The sequence below is a fragment of the Delphinus delphis genome, chromosome 10, assembly GCF_949987515.2.
Source record: "Delphinus delphis chromosome 10, mDelDel1.2, whole genome shotgun sequence".
NCBI classification, from domain to species: Eukaryota; Metazoa; Chordata; class Mammalia; order Artiodactyla; family Delphinidae; genus Delphinus; species Delphinus delphis.
Genome location: NC_082692.2, coordinates 54,429,491 through 54,446,236, shown reverse-complemented (window position 1 = coordinate 54,446,236; position 16,746 = coordinate 54,429,491). Strand labels below are relative to the sequence as shown.

At 40.8% G+C, this 16,746-nt stretch overlaps 1 protein-coding gene across 3 annotated transcripts in view; it reads right to left on the bottom strand.

The window, feature by feature from the left end:
* ARPP21 (cAMP regulated phosphoprotein 21) overlaps window positions 1-16,746 on the bottom strand; it is a 182,326-nt gene that overhangs the window by 153,197 nt on the left and 12,383 nt on the right. The window contains exon 1 of one of the 3 annotated variants that reach the window (XM_060022138.1): window positions 10,323-10,752. The exons of 1 other annotated variant lie outside the window; for it this stretch is intronic. The gene's annotated coding sequence lies outside the window, so the exon portion shown is untranslated. Of the gene's footprint in view, window positions 1-9,044; window positions 9,744-10,322; window positions 10,753-16,746 lie in introns of those variants that run through there. One more of the 3 variants, XM_060022132.1, reaches the window with a different exon arrangement.

Below are 16,746 nucleotides of genomic sequence, written 5' to 3'. Positions count from 1 at the left end.
ACTTAATAGTGTAAACATAACTTTTATATGCACTGGGAAAACAAAAAATTCATGTGATGTGCTTTATTGCAATAGTAACTTTATTGAGGTGGTCTGGAACTGAACCCGCAACATCTCTGAGGTTTGCCTGTATCCTTTTGAGATAAATTAGTTTTTTGCTTAATGTTAGTTAAATAGCTATTATTTAAGCATATACTGTATGCTGACTCTAGATACACACACACGCTATATAGATATACATATGTATATATCTATATAGCGTATACAGTATATGTAATCTGTCTGCCCTTTCCTTGTTTTTTTGTTTTCCAGCTTATATTACAATACCAAAGGATTATAATTTATTCTCAGGTACGTTCTGAGAAATTTCACTGGATGACTTTCTGAAGGTACTACCCCTCAGAAGAATGGCTGATATTTAATTATAATAAAAAATAAAATGTGGTTATTTGATGAATTTACTGCTTTGCATGGCTCACCCTCTGCACTGAACACAACTCATGGTTCTACATTTTCTGACGGGGGACTAACTGATTAAACCCCAATTATGAGAGAAGTCTTCCCCTCCCTCCTTTGACTATTTTCACACACGTGCCGAAATGATTCATTTCCGCAACATTAAGTGAAGATACTTGAAAATCAGAGGCCGTATCAGTTGCCCAAACAGCTCAGTCATGCTTGGAGACAGGAAACCAAAGCTGTCTGTAGGGGTCGCCGGAGAGCCCAGAAGCAAGCCCACAGCTCTGCTTCCCTTCACGTCTGGGAGGTCGTTGAAAAATGTTTCCACCTCTGATGCCAACCCAGAGCTGCCGCTCCTGCTCTCACCCATTAGCATAGGATGTAAGGCTATTCTTTTTTTTTTTTTTTTTTTGGTACGTGGGCCTCTCACTGTTGTGGCCTCTCCCGTTGCGGAGCACAGGGTTCGGACGCGCAGGCTCAGCAGCCATGGCTCATGGGCCTAGCCACTCCGCGGCATGTGGGATCCTCCCGGAACGGGGCACGAACCCGCAGGAGGACTCTCAACCACTGCGCCACCAGGGAAGCCCTGTAAGGCCATTCTTTCATGGATTCATTTCAACCCCTTCCTATTCAATGATTACCACCCCTTTGGGATGGTAGAAATTACACAATTAAAATGTTTTAGAGAAATAATTCCTATCTGTTCATTTTCCAGACAACTCTGAATGGAGCCATCCCCTCTCCTACAGACTACAGAAGATAATGACCCTACTAAGCATCTTTATCCACGTGCAAGGCACACCTCCTAGATTAGTTACTACCTCTGCTTGGCCTTCAACATTTCATAGGCCCAGAGAGAGTAAAGCTAGTCTCCAACTCTAACCAGTAAAAATGTTTACGGGGTGGGAACTGAAGAGAACTGTACTCTATATTATTTTTAAAAATTCTTAAAAGGACGTTTTTCTCATTCATGTAATCAGGTTAAATCTCCCTCTAAACTTTTTTATATGAAAAGATGATGATTTCCTTTTGGTGAAAAATACCTATGTGGCAGGTACTTTGTTTCTGTTTCAGTCCTGCAAAGTTGGCCTTATCTGTCCTACCTTCTACATGAGAAAATAGAAGCAATGAGGAATTAACAAAATCACTGAAGTCACATAACTAGTCATTTGTTGCTACTGGACTGGTGTTACTATGCTCTTTTACTTGCAGAAACTATGAAGCAGAGAGGGGTTGAGAGTCTTGGCCATAGACACACTTCTAGTTATTTACTCAGATCCAGAGACCAAACTCCAGGATGGGTTGTTCAGGTGGTAAATTGCATATTTACGGATGTAAGTTTTGGAGAAGTGAGATCTGGGTGCACCACCACATTTTGACTTTGTTTTCCAGACCTTTTATTTTAATCCAGATTTTGTATGTTTCTCTGATCTGCAGAATTCCACGGAGGCCCGCATACCTCAGAAGTAAAGCCCTTCATCACGGCACACAGCAGTCACCTGCTCCCTCTCTGATGAGCTCCAGTATTCTCTAGCATACATCCCTCGCTCACTTTTAACCTGACATTGGATCGGAAGCACCACTGAGTTCAAAATACCTCTCTACTAGAGCTTCCCACATCACACTTGACAAATAACGCAGACATTGCAATCATCTGTGTAGTAAAATGATATCCCTTTTCGAGGGATGTTTACATTCTTGTCTTAAAATACGTATACTTTTTTTTCATATGTAAACTCTCACATTTAACTATATATACTCTCCCATCTCTTGATGCTGAAAGAAAACCCCACTAAAAACAAAGTCATGTGTAGTTCCGGATGAAGACAATAATTATAATAATAATTAAAGATAAAGGAGTCTAGTTGTTAAGGGTGCTTTATGGTGCTTAAGCAGATAGGAACAGCATGGACACGCATTATGATGGCGTGCTATATCATTTCATCTTTCCAAAACTCTGGTAGTGATTATGTGGAAATTTCAGGATTAGAGAACTACTTTAATCTTCACAAAGGAAGTATGTGCTGTGACCAAAGTTAAATAAGCACCAGAGTGAAAAAAAAAATGACGAATCATTAATACCAGCTAGTTGGGATTTTGGAATCCATCTTTAGTGCTATGCCGTTTGTTTGATAATTTCCTAAAGTTCTTACAATGCCAGCGTATCTCAGTAAATTTAAAATAAACAAATATAAAACTATGTAATTTAAAAGTGTTAGCTTGATCATTCCCATAAGCCAGATAAAAGAAACAGGATGACAGACATGACTGCAAAGTCCTGACAATTAATGAATCTGGCAGAGTTCAATAGCAATTTCAACACAACTGTGTGCTTCCTTGGCTTAAAGAGTGATCATCTGACTATAAACCTCAATCTCCTTTCTCTAAAAACAGAAAATAAATTGCCGTATTTCCAACCAAGAGGTTTTCTGACACTAACATTTTTTTTTTTTAAAGTCATGTTTTAAAGAAACGGGTATTTGAAGCTTGTAAACAATGCTGAAATACTCATGTGACAGAATCTACTTATTTTCTAACAGCTCTTTGATGATTAAATTAAGTCAGATGACAGCAACACTGGGATTTCCATCGAAGTGGTATACATATTAACAAGCAAAATGCTAAGAAAAATCTGTCAATCCAGAGTATAGATATTTTCTTATTAATAAATATTTGAACTTCATGGGGGGATTTTAGCTGGTGGCTTTAGAAATGTATAAAAAAACTGCAAAAACAATTTGATAGCTTTTTATCTTCCTACTGAGTTTATGAGCAAAGAAAAGTTAAACAATTATACGTAGTCCCTGAAATTCAGTGAGCTGCCATGCCCCTCCTTCATTCTCTTCTGACCCATGGCTGGATTCTTCTAGATCTATGCGAGAGTGATGAAATCACCTGAAAGCAACTCAAATGACGGAACAATCGGATGACAGCTAGGCCTTCTGATTTACATGTCAAGGCATATTATATTTGTACTTGAAGGATCGTGAAACTTTTAGAAATTGACGTTCCATTTTAATTCTCTGAAGATGTAGAAATAGTTTACCTCAATTATGGGCGCTGATTTTCAATTTCAACCAGATCACAATATGTCAACATGCATTTTTTTTCCTTTAAGGTATGATTCTATGGATTAGACTGTTCTAACAGTGAGTACTGGATCTTGGCAACTGGAAGAAAATCTGCAAAATATAGGAGGATCACTCCTCTGGTTTCCATTTCCCTAGAGATGGTCTTCATTCTTATCTCAAGCATTTAGTGTGTAATAAAGAAGCAAGCAATGATAATGCAAATGTAAAAGAATGCATATCCACTGTTAAAAATTCCAGCACTACATCTTAGGTTGAGAAGTCACAGAGTTCTTTTGGAAGTCCCTATCAAAAACACTGATTTCCTATCTTGTGTGGGTATCAGGAAGTTTATCTGGGTTTATCTAGGTAGATTAGCTTTGTGAATATGTCGCAGTGAAAAAACCTGCAGAAGAAAGACTGTATATTACATTATGTGATTCTGCGTGGAATCACATACTGCGTAACCACAGGATACCAAAGAAATCTCTACAAAATGTGCTGAAATATTTGAAATAAAACGTGACGTAACTGTTTTCCTATTAAAAAGCTTAAGTCCTCCTTTCAATTGAAACCATGTTTTATTTTTGCTTATATTAAAACCAGTTTTTATTTACAGAAGTGGTTTTGTCAATAAAATCTTAATATTTTGTGTGTTATCCACAACACATTTTTAATGTAAGAACTGTTGTATAATTTTAAGGTACTGATAAATGTGACAAAGTGGTAAGAGGCCTGTTTTTTAAAGGGTAATGATTAGTGGAACCCTCTCCCCTTTACCTGGAGAAAATGAAATATTTTCTGTTGCTAGATAAAAGAAGCAATTATAAATTATACTACTTTAAAAACGTTGTATGAACTTATGACTGAGGGATAATTATGAACTTGTGCCTTGAGTGAGATAATTTTGGATTAATTCCTTGGCATTTAAATAAGTCACAGATGCAAGTTTACCCTCATAGATATCACTTGGTTACAGAACTTAAAAAATCTTATATAACCTTTGGCATTGACATGTATATTAAGCGGGGGTTATAAAAAACTACCAGAAGAAATTTTCTTCAGAAAAGTATGTAGAGAAATTTAAAATGTTGATCTACTGTGGCCATAGACCGTGATGACCAGTCTTTCCACCTGGCGATACCAAAGTCTATGCTGGCAGCAAGAAAAGAACATAACATGATGCTAAGGACTCAGTTTGAAAGTAGAGTCAGTTTGGTAAACAGAAGTCAGTCCTTTTATTTTTTTGATATCCCCTCAACTGTCTCAATGTAATTATTTCAATTCGCTTTTTGGCTTACCTGCATAGCTATTTCCCAGGGCACAGATATGTCCCAGTAATTTTAGAGAAAGGTACCTTCAAAACGTTAGATGGGCATTTTATAACTTAGGAAAATATCACCAGACTACAGAGAATTCTGAAACCACAAGATAACACTGCTGCCAAACATTAAAAACTGCTGTATAAACTTGATACTCTGTCCCAAGCACTTTATTTTTTTATCAAGCATATGATATTAATGTACGCAATTTAAATACTTTGTATCAGCTCCCATCTCATCCTCAGAGAAATGAAACCGTGGTGATGTAAATAGAATAAATACTTTGAACATCCAGGGCCAAGTTTAATCCAAGACGAGTAAAATTAATTTAAATTATAAGACTCTGAGGCACTGAAAAAAATCACTTTATTAGCACTTGGCATAAATACACCTTAAAGGAAACTGACCCTCAGAAGCAAAGACCACCTGAGAAAAACAAATCCAGTCACAGACACATCTTGCTAATGTTCTGCTTATACCTTCAAGAGCCCTTTAGCATTGACTTCTATCACTGCTTGAAATCATTTATCATGTTTAACTTTAAATGTTAGAATGAAAAATAAAAGAAAGCAAAGTCAGCAGAAATGTAAAGCCTCTAGAACCATCAATTTCCTAAAAAATAAAGATCCTTTGTCCAAAGAGAGGAAGCATGTATTTTATAAGTTAATCATCACTGACTTAAAATATGTTCAGAACTTTGCAGGTGACATAAGGCATTTTTAAGGAAACCAATTCCTATTCTGGTTAGAGATTCACAAATTTCTCAACAGGCTACCACTGTGTGGTACCAGTTAGGACGATACCAGTACTTACCATTTGAAGAGATGGCTCGCGGTGTCGACCTCACCTTTAAGCCCCAGATTCTTTCCTAACCTTGTCACAAAGCAGATCTGAATTAAACTAACGTGTATACAAATGGTTCATTTGCAATTTCCAAACTTATGGACTTAAAACTGTCTCCCCATACTAATGAGAATTTTCAATCCTTTCCACTTCTGGCTACATGGTATACTGTGTCTTCAGTGGCTGACTCATTCTACACTCTACTCATGCAGCTTATCATTATCTTGTCCACAGACAAAACACACATTGAATTCAGATGAGAATGCCCACTGCCTTGAGAATCTTGAGAAAGGTAGCAGCACGGTGGTCCAAATAGCCTGACCACTAAGGGAAATATTACAGTCAATATAGATTACTTTCTCCCTCTAAAAGTACAAGGTGGAAAACAGAAGCAACAACAGCAAATTACAGTAACTCTTTGCAATGTATTTCCCTTCGGTATTTTTTTTTGATTATTTCTTGTAAAAATTGACAAGATCCAGGACAACTCTGTACATTGTTCTAACAGCTTCATTTAACAATAATTATATGACTCATTTCCCCACTTAATACAAACTTCTCACTTTCTCTTACGTTTATTACTTTTGAAACTGCTTAGGCATTTTTCTAGTTAGCTTTACTCTGTAGAAAGAAGTAACCTGACTGTAGTAGGTTGTTAATACGAAAATGAACAGCAGAGACCTTTCTGATTGAACATTCTCACTTTCTACCTCAAGACAGGTCTTCTGCATATATGCAAACGTTGCAGACAGATGGCTTTGCATGTTCTACACACTATAATATAAAGATATGTTCCCCCCTCATTATAAGATTCCAAAAATTACCAGTGCTGCCTCTGCTATCTACATTTTTAAAATATTTAACCTTCGGTAACATAATCTATTGTGCTTATCTCAGAGTAAGGAGAGAAAACAACTCAAATATTCTAACAAGTTCAACCAAAACTTCCTATTTCACTTCATTTTCACAATACTTGACCTAGACTCCAAGTTTATAAAAGAAAATGAAAAACAAAATCACAAGGCAGAGCTTCAAGTCATCAGCATCTTAGAAGGATGTTAGTTATTTTACACCTGGAACATTTTACAAGCTCCAAACCCTTCCCTAGTACAATATTTCAGGAATCTGAAATTATTTCTGCACTTCTTACCACCCAAGCACCTGACAGCTTGAATTAAAAATAGTATATATGCAGCAACTCCCTGGTTACTATCTCACTGAAGTTTTAAGGCACTCAAATTATTGAGTCTTCTTTCTAAGAATTACTGAAAAGGTTGATGAAAACACATATCAAACTATTCATGTGTAATTCTCCCACTAAAATCAATTGATTTCTGTTAGTGTGATATATTAGGACTAATGAAAATTACCATACCCAGTAGCCAGTCTGTACCTTTCCAAAGATCCCTCTCCAGTATCCATAACCATGCCCAGCTCTGTCTTCCATCCTGCTCCTTGTATCGCTGAGTGCGGTGCTCGCTCCTTCATTAAATAGCATTAAAAATAGACTGCACAGAACTCCCCAGTGGAGCATGCTCTAATGGGCTAATGCCACAGTTCTCAAGGTAACCACACTCAGCTGGTATCTAAGAGGGAAAGTCACTGGGAGATCAGCAATTTGCAAATCTAATAGAGCACACAAACCTGTCTCAGTCTGAGCTGAATATTGTAAAAGAGAAATCAGGGTAGAGTGAAATTAAGTCACTGAGAAGCTAAAGGACCATTTCTGGAGCTGCATAAGTTTCTTTAAATATGCCTCACCCAAACAAGTACTCCGTTGAACATTCATTCATCCACAGCAACTTAGTTATATGATTTATTGGACAACATCAATCACGTCCAGTGAGGGGAAATTAAGACATCTCTGCATAGCAGTCTAAATGTCTTAAAATTGCATTTAAACCAAGTTACTTTAAACCAAGTAATAGTATTAATAAGCAAGGATAGAAATAGGTTAGCCTTTTGTATCTTTTGTGAGGAGGAAGTGTATTCCTTAAAGAGTATTCTAAACTCCCTCTCTGGAAAATTGAAAAACGTTCTGTTAGTTGAAGTGATAAAAGGAAGTATAAGAATGTGATAAGAAAGGAAATATAGGATCGAACACAAATACATACCTTAAAAATCCATATAAACCTGGGAAGAGTACATACTTAATTTCTCCTGTGCGATCCACATTAGGAGGCAGCAGAAGCAATTACAGTAGACCACTCGGCTACATAGCTAGAGCTCTAAGCTTCCAAATGACTGCCCTCTGCGAAAATGACATTAAAATCTTCTGAAGACATGCAAACCCTGTGGTGACACGGATCAAAGCAGTAGGTGCATTTATTTTAAAGTGTCAAAGGTTTCCTAACTTTTACCAAATGAAAAATGATTTCCTCTCATTTCAATTTCTCTGTTTTCTAAAAACAATCATAGCCATTTTGATCACCAAAGTGGATGAGAAAGAGGTGGGGATCATCTGGATTTACTCAGCATTTGAGTGAAATCTTGTCCAGATTCACTCCAACTCTGGGGATCGTCATTCGTGTCTGGGGAGGCTGAAGTGTCATACCAACAAACTTCAAAAAAAATCAGAAATTAAAATGGATATCTGCACTCTAAACACATTACCATGAAAGTGATTCCTACCAGCCTTGCATCGTACTTCCTAGCTTCCCATCCCTCTAACTTTCAATTCCTTCTTTGTCTTTCCTTTCAGGCTTGGACTCTGTCCTTATCCTGTATCTTCGGAATACTGAACCCAAGCAGCTGACAGCAACCACATCTACTCCAGCTTGATTTCTATGCATAAAAATCCAGTGAGTCAATTTCTCTTCCTGGGAAACTTTCTAAGCACCTGTCTCAGTCAACTCAGTTCTACCACCATATCTACAACCTCAGACGGAAGACGTTAAATTTGGAGTCTGCAATGAAACACAGAATTCAACCATGTAAAAATAAAACTGAACATCTCTTCCCCCTAAACCCCTTGGGACCTCAAGTCCCCTGAGGACAACAAACAGATGACAACTTTCTGCCCCTTGCACAGCTCTCTTCCAAATGAAATAAAAACACTCCAAACTTTCTACTGAGAAACCTGCATAAATCACTGTAGACTTCTCTGATGAAGAGACCTGCCCTTTTCAATTCTCTCCCAGCTTTCCATTTTTGCCTCATTCTGGGGAGGGGGAATCTACCCCTCCTCTGACAAAACATAAATACACAATACATATAAAACAACAGCTTTCTACAAACAGGAAGGAGAAATACAGACTAGAAAGGAAAGCACAGATATAAGGCAGAAAGAAAGAGAAAAAAGAAATCACAAAAGGCGTGCAACGTTCACGTCTGAAGACCTTAATTATATTACCTTGACCGAACAGTGGATATCCCCCCAGCGTCTCGGTGCCTTGATTGATCTGATTTAGTTTTTGGCTTTTATTAATATTACTGTTTCTCACGGATCGATTTGGCTGTATTTGTTTGGTTTGGCTTGGGTTATTAGTATTATTGTTATTATTGGTGGGTTTATTTAACTGCTAGTAAAAGGAGCCTTCTGCGGCGTCGGCGGGGCTCCTGGCAGGGCTGCGGCGGCCAGGACTGCGGCGACGGCGGTGGCTTCAGCCGGCGACCCCGCGGCCCCTGCTGCTCGTCGCTGCTCCGGATGCGCTCAGGGGGCGCCGCCGCCGCCTTCTCCGCCCTGCTGCCTGCGGAGAGCGAGCGTGCCCCCGCCTCCTGTCTGCCGGTCCGTCCCCGGGCACGTCTGTCTGTCTGGCCGTCTGTCGCTCAGCCTGGCGGCCCACCGCGGGCTTCTCGCCGTCCCGCGCTCAGCTCTCCGAGCTGCCCCTCGTGTCGGTCTGTCCCTCCGCGAATCTCGGTCCCACTAGCGAGGCAGGGTCCCTCTCCCCGTCTTCTGTGCCCGCATCTCTGTCGCTCTGTCACTCGATGCCCCAGCCGTTTCCCTCGGACAGAGGAGAGGGCGTCTGGAGTAAGGGAGGACGAGGCTGCTTCTCCCTCTCCCTCCTCTCTCTCTCCTTCCCCTGACTCTCCCTCCCTCTCTCTGCGTGCCGGTCTCCGAGTCTCCAGCTGTCTAACTGCTCCCACCTGTCCGTCGCTCTGTCACTCTCAGTCTCCCCCCCGCCCCCCATCCCCCGAGCCAGCCGGCTCGGGTAGTCCCTGGGTCCCGCGCGCCCCTGCCCCCCCACACGCCCGGCTCCTCCCCGCAGCCCCGGCAGCGTCCGGTCCCCGCCTGGGCTGGCGGCAGCGCGCGGGTGGCATGTGGCGTGGCAGCTGCTCGGCTGGCAGACTCCAGTCCCCGACCCGCCACACCCGGGAGATGGCCGCGGCCGGGCGCCGGCGGGGGCCGGGCCTCGGCCACGGGGCGCGGCCGGAGTTGGCCGAGCTGGAGCTCGGGCACCTGCCCGGTGCGCTCAGAGCGCGTGGTGCCATCCGTCCCCCCAGCCGCTCTCCTCCGCCTGGCCCCGGGCTAGAGACAAAGCGCGTGAGCCACGCACAGGGCGTGAGCATCATTCATCAGAGAGAAAACTGGCACGCTGCCCCCTTCCCCTCCACCCTGCCTTCCCGCTCCCCGCCGGCCGGCCGGCCGGCGCGCATCCCTCCCCGCCCCGGGCCGAGACCCCCCGCGTACCTCTCCCGGGCGCCTCCCGACTCCGACTTGGCGGACACTTGGCCAAGCCTTGCCCACTCCCTTCCTCCGGGGCTCACTCTCCAGGCCAACTCTGCAGAGAATATCCCACAACAATAACACTTCACTCCACCCCAATCGAGCCGTAGCCTCAGAGCTCTCAGAGATTCGCGGCTTTGAGCAGGACCCCAAGTCCCGGCGTGCGACGCCAAGTGGACTCCCCGTGGGCGCCTGCCCAGCCCGTTGCCCACTCGGGCGCTGACTGAGAATCGCAGAGGTGCCCCAGAAACCCCGGCAGGCTAGGGCGTGGGGCAGGGCGCCGAGTTGACAACCCAAGAAATAAAAGCGCTGCATTTCCCGTTTGTTCTGGAGATGTGCTATTTTTATTATCTGTAATTCATTTTTTCCCATTGTTTCAAGGCGCACACTACCAAAAGGAAAAAAAAAAAAAAAAAAAAAAAAAGGAATAGTGGAGGAATGGGAATACATTTCCGGAATACCGCCCACCCCTCCTGAGTGAATGTGGAGCCTACTTTTCCAACATTATAGGTCACCAGCCAAGATAGATCATTCTGGCGTTCTGCCCCCAGCTGAGAGCAAGGCATTTGATTCTGAGCTTCCTTGCTAGGCTGTTATTAACGGGAAGCAAAATTATACTTGTACATGCCTGCACGGAATTGCCAAAGCTCATTCTGACAGTATCCAGCAATTCAGCTTCTCAAATGTAGGCACTGAATAACTATGGATCTGGCGCAATGAATGCCCCATCCCACGATAAATTGGAGGAGAGAAAATCAACTTTTAACAGCCGCAATTAGTAGCCCCATGAAGAGACAACAAATAACTAGTAGTACACGTCAATAAATGTCCTTTTAGTTCCATTTATTGACACCCATTCCCGATGACAGACATCATAAACAGATTTATTAAGGGAGGCGCCTTCCACTTTTTATAGAAATGTAATTTCAACAGCGGTAGCCATGTTCATATATGCTAAGAGATTGATTAAAATATCAAACAGATGGTATGTGTGGTTCTAGCAAATGCTATGAAAAGAATTAGGATAAGGTTGTACTGGTCTTTGATGAATACATATTTCCCAAATATTGGAAATTGCCTCCCTTGGGGATCAGCCGTGCTGGAATAAGAGTAAATCTGTTGTATGAGGTTTCAGCAAATGAAGCCTAAAGAATTCAAGACCCTTCTGTTGATCTATTTTTTGAGACTTCGACTTAGTCCTCTTCAAAAACATTTTGACAGGCATTTCTCCCCTCCTTCCAGCCATATGGAATTCAAGGGAAAATTCATCAAAAGTATTTCTAATTCTCTTCCCTTCAACTCAAGTCATGTTCTAAAAAATCTACTTTCCTTGGGGGAAATTGTTGTGACAAGTTGTGCTGTCTTAAACTCACATGATTGGGACTGTGTGGAAGGAGGATCAGTGTACTTGATTTTCTTTTTGGACAGAACTACACCTAAGCAGCTCCTGAATGGGTGAATGGGTAATCTACTAAGAGGAAACCTGAAGAGCTTATTCTTAACACCAAGTCTTCTAGATCGGACTTCACTCTGGAAATACACACATACACACACACACACACACACACACACACACACACACACACACAGGAACTCGATTCTATAAACTGGATTAGAAATTATAACCATTGATCGGGGAAGGGGAATTCAAACAGCACTCTTAGTACATACTTCCGTGATTATGTATAAGAAAAAGAGAGAATGTTTCAATATCTTATCAGTGTATAGACAAGCTTGATGGTGAAACTTAATGCAGTTTCTCATAGAGTTTAACCTTTATTTAGAAAGGAAAGTGTGACAAAGAAGAATAATATTCATTTAATTCAGCTAAATTTTTCTACCTTTTCTCATATGTAGTCAACAAATTAGGGACTAGAGAAGGTTCAAGTTTATTTGAGGCCATGCAGGTAATTAGAATTCAGCTTTCCAATTTTAACTTTTGCATCCCAATGTGGGCCTGAAATATACTTCTGGGAATATGAGGCAGGCAGTGAACAACAGTACGTGACTCTTCTAGGCATTTGGAAGGTGTTTGTATTTCCTTAAACAATCTGAAACAGTTACCATTCCTTAAGGCCCTTGGTCTGCTGTATATTAACTACCACTAAACTCACTAAATCTGTTGTCTACCTTATTGGACTTCTGCATGACATCTATGATGCTGATGCCCATGCAGAGGTGTTTCTGCACTGAAAGCATCCTGCCTTTAGGGGTGGGAAGTGGTGGTAATGGGGGAAAAAGGAAGTGCAACAGGGAAGAACAAAATCTGACTCCATATTAGATCTGTTTCTTTTACTTTAACCTTTGTATTCTATTTCTTTTGCTTTGAGTTACGAATGTTGCCTATAGCCTGGAAGACACATGATAGCCTATTTTCAAGGCTCTGACCTTTAAGAGTATAACACTCTTCCATTCATACAGAGGTAAAAAGTTGCAGAACAGAGAACAACAATTTGTCTTGTTGGAGGTTTACAGGAGCATCCTGGCCTGACCTAGGTGGACAGCTGCAAGAACAGAGGATTCCTGCCCCAAGAAGTTTGTAACAACCAACCACACCTCCTCCCCTTTTTACTATAAAAGAAGCCTGCATTCTGACTGGGGTAAGATGGTTCTCTAGGACATTAGTCCACCCTCTTCTCGGTCTGCTGGCTTTCCGAATAAAGTCACTCACCATTCCTTGCCCCAAGAACTCATCTCCCGATTTACTGGCCTGTCGTGCGGCAAGCAAAAGCTGTGCTGTTAGCCTCTTGGTCTGGATGCTTTTGAATTTACTTGGCATTGTGTTTGAAATGAAAGGGCATACAGGTAACCAGGTAATGCCAGCTTGGGGAGTTGAGCTCACCTACACACTGGCAAACATCTAAGATTGTTGATAAGCTCCTTTACACATATTCCCTTAAGACACTAAATTAGTGCCCTTTAATGAAGCTTTCAAATTGGATTTTCAAAATAAGGCAAATTGCTAAAATAGCCCAGCTACCTTTATAAGCACCTTTTCAGCTGAAGCGAGAAGTAAATTTCCATGCTGTTGAACTTCCATCATTTCTCAACAATTAGGCTGCTAAGAGCTCCCCTTTAGGGTATTCTCCCCCATCACAACAAAGGCTCACAAACCCCCCAGAGAGACTTCTCATTTGCCCTATTTCCAACATAACAGTCTAGGGTCTATTAAATACGAGTCTTGGGTTTAAAGCCATACAGATATGCCTGGTACAGAAAGGCAGGGGAATAAGGGGGGGGGGGGAAGAGTAACATTTTAATCAGAAAAGTTTAGTTCCCCATTCTTAATTCGTGCTAAGCCAAAATAACTCTAAAACACATTTCAGAACATCAACAAAGAATGTTACATCACGTATGCATCTGAGCATGAAGAAATGTCACGATCAAAAACAAAGAGGACTTGGGAGACTAGAAACCAAATGTTCTGATGGCACAGATCCCTCTGGAGTCTGCTGTGTGCAGTACAAGAAAATGATCTCCATGAACCCTGATGTTCTCACAGGCAGACCAGAAATGAACACTGGCCAGCACACGCACACGGTGATGCTTTGCTGAGAGGGCAAACCCAGAAATTTCCTCAAAAAGGAATGTGTGCAGTATTTTGAAGGAGATGCATCTAAAACAGCGGAGGGACAACAAGAAGAAAAAGCTGAAGAGAGGTTTAAGAAACCTGTCATCTGAGCATCAAAAGACAAGAAAGGCTGTTGACTAAACTGCGTATTTCTTTTTAGCATCTCTTGGGAAAGAAATACCAGCATTTAGACACAATCTTAGTATTTGGGGGTTTGGGCCCCTGGTCCCCCTGAGCACTGTGCATCTTCCTTCTCTGCATCCACTGCCCTGAGGGACCCGTGACATCTGCATAGCCGAGGCCTGTGTTCCAGGCAGCAAGGCACTCAGATGCAGGGAATCTGACTGCAGAGCAGGCGTGTGTTCAGGCAAGACGTCTAGGGGCCTCTCTACCTGCCTAGGGTTAGCTCTGCCCTCTAGGACCTCCTTCAGCATGAAGTGTTCTCAACTTCCCACGGAACCCATGAAAGATGTTTTTGATTTTTAAAAACAGAGCCCAGAATTGAAAGCAGAAATGTAGCAGAAGCATCAGGGGCATATTTGGGAAGGATAGAGGAAAATGTTTCTCCCTGCAATGCAAGGAATGATACAGAGCATAATCTAGCATTTGCCAAAGCAAATGTGTAATCCTGTCTCTAGTTTTACATTCCTGGCCCTGAGATACAGCATTTTCTTCCGTAATGGACACCGCTCCCTTTTTCACGCAAAGGGAGACAAAAAAGGTTACCAAGTTATTCAGAACTGGAATAATATATTTGGCTTCTCCACAATGAGATAACATTAAAAGGTCTATGAATTAGCCACTAGAATAAAACAGCTACAATCCATCTCTAATGAAATATAGCACATTTGCATTTTAACTGTTCTTCATAACTTAAAATGGTGTGTGTGTGTGTGTTTAAAAGGTAAAATATATTCACAGTGTTACTATTTCAAAACAGTACTATGATCTTACTGGAAACCCAGTTGTAGGCCAATATCCAGCATCTAAAGAACAATGTGCAGATTTATAATTCTACATGAATGTACAATTTGTTCTCTAAAGCTACTCTCCAAAGAATTTTTTTAATTTTGAAAAATAAATGCACGTTTGCAAAATCTATAGAGATTTATCGTAAAAAACAAAATGAGGGTGGAAACCAAAATGAAAAAGGAACAAAATAAAATCTCCCAAAATACCACCACCTCAACAGCCATCACTTTCATGCTTAGCCAATTTCTGTGCATTTATATCCATAAATATACAGGTATATTTTGCATAAATGGATTGCAAAATGCATGTCACTTTATAATATGCTCCTTATTCTCTTCTTTAGAATAAGTCATGGGCATTATCTCCATGACATTGACTATATCAATATATTAATGACAGCAGAGTGGTGTATTAAATACAAAACATGGGTATTATGCAAAAGTGAAGGCTACTGGAGGGTGTGGTTTCCAAACTGGAGGATTATCCCATTAGTGTAAATCTTTAAATCTGAATTGCCTGTCAAACGTGCCTTTATTTTACATTTTGGCATAATACTAGATTTAAAGATGCTACATCAGCTTCAGAATATCTTTTGTTTTGATTACTAATCTTTATTAAAGAGCTGGTTGACCTTTGCCTCCTGGCATAAATTATATAGAATAAAAAAATAAATATACCATTACAAACCTACGAAATGTTGTTATGTGTGTATTTTTAATTGAATTGTCATAAGGCAAAATTTTCATTTTGGAAAGAGAAGTAAATAAAAATTCTGTGAATTTACTAATTATCTTCTTGCTTCAAGCTTTTCCCTTAACACAAACACTAAACACTTTTCTTTCTCTTAAAAAATGGTAAATATTTGAGGAAGCTGAGTGAACTCTTTCAGGCCAAGAATTTGCAGATGATTTGGTGGACTCTGCCCTCCTTCACTCCAGAAATACAGCAGATCCCTGGGAGCCATGAGCAAGCCTCCAAACCATTGTTTTCATCCCCTTTTTTTTGCTTATCAATTTAACCATTTTAAGCACACAGGGCCAAAATCACTGATTTGACATATATTTACCCTTCAACTCTCAGGATGAGGGTACAGACACAGAGTCAGGAATAGTTAAAAAACCGGAAGCTTCTGTGGGAGAGAAATAATTTCTTATCTTTCAATCAGATAAGAAATCACTCGTCTGATACAGATGACCAAAAACCACATGAAAAGACGCTCAACATCACTAATTATCAGAAAAATGCAAATCAAAACTACCATGAGGTATTACATCACACTGGTCAGAATGGCCATCTTCAAAATGTCTACAAACAATAAACGCTGGAGAGGGTGTGGAGAAAAGGGAATCCTCCTACACTGCTGGTGGGAATGTAAATTGGTACAACCACTATGGAGAACAGTATGGAAGCTCCTTGAAAACCTAAAAATTGAACTACCATATGATCCAGCAATCCTACTCCTGGTCATATATCTGGAGAAAACCATAATTAGAAAATATACATGCACCCCAATATTCACTGCAGCACTATTTACAATAGCCAAGATATGGAAGCATATCTAAATGTCCATTGACAGATGAATGGATAAAGAAGATGTGGTACATGTATGTAATGGAATATCACTCATTCATAAAAAAGAACAAAATAATGCCATTTGCAGCAACATGGATGGACCTAGAGACGATCATACTGAGTGAAGTAAGTCAGACAGAGAAAGACAAATATAACATGATATTACTCACATGCAGAGTCTAATTTTATAAAGGACACAAATGAACTTATTTACGAAACAGAAATAGACTTACAAATACCAAAAACAAACTTATAGTTACCAAAGGGGAAATG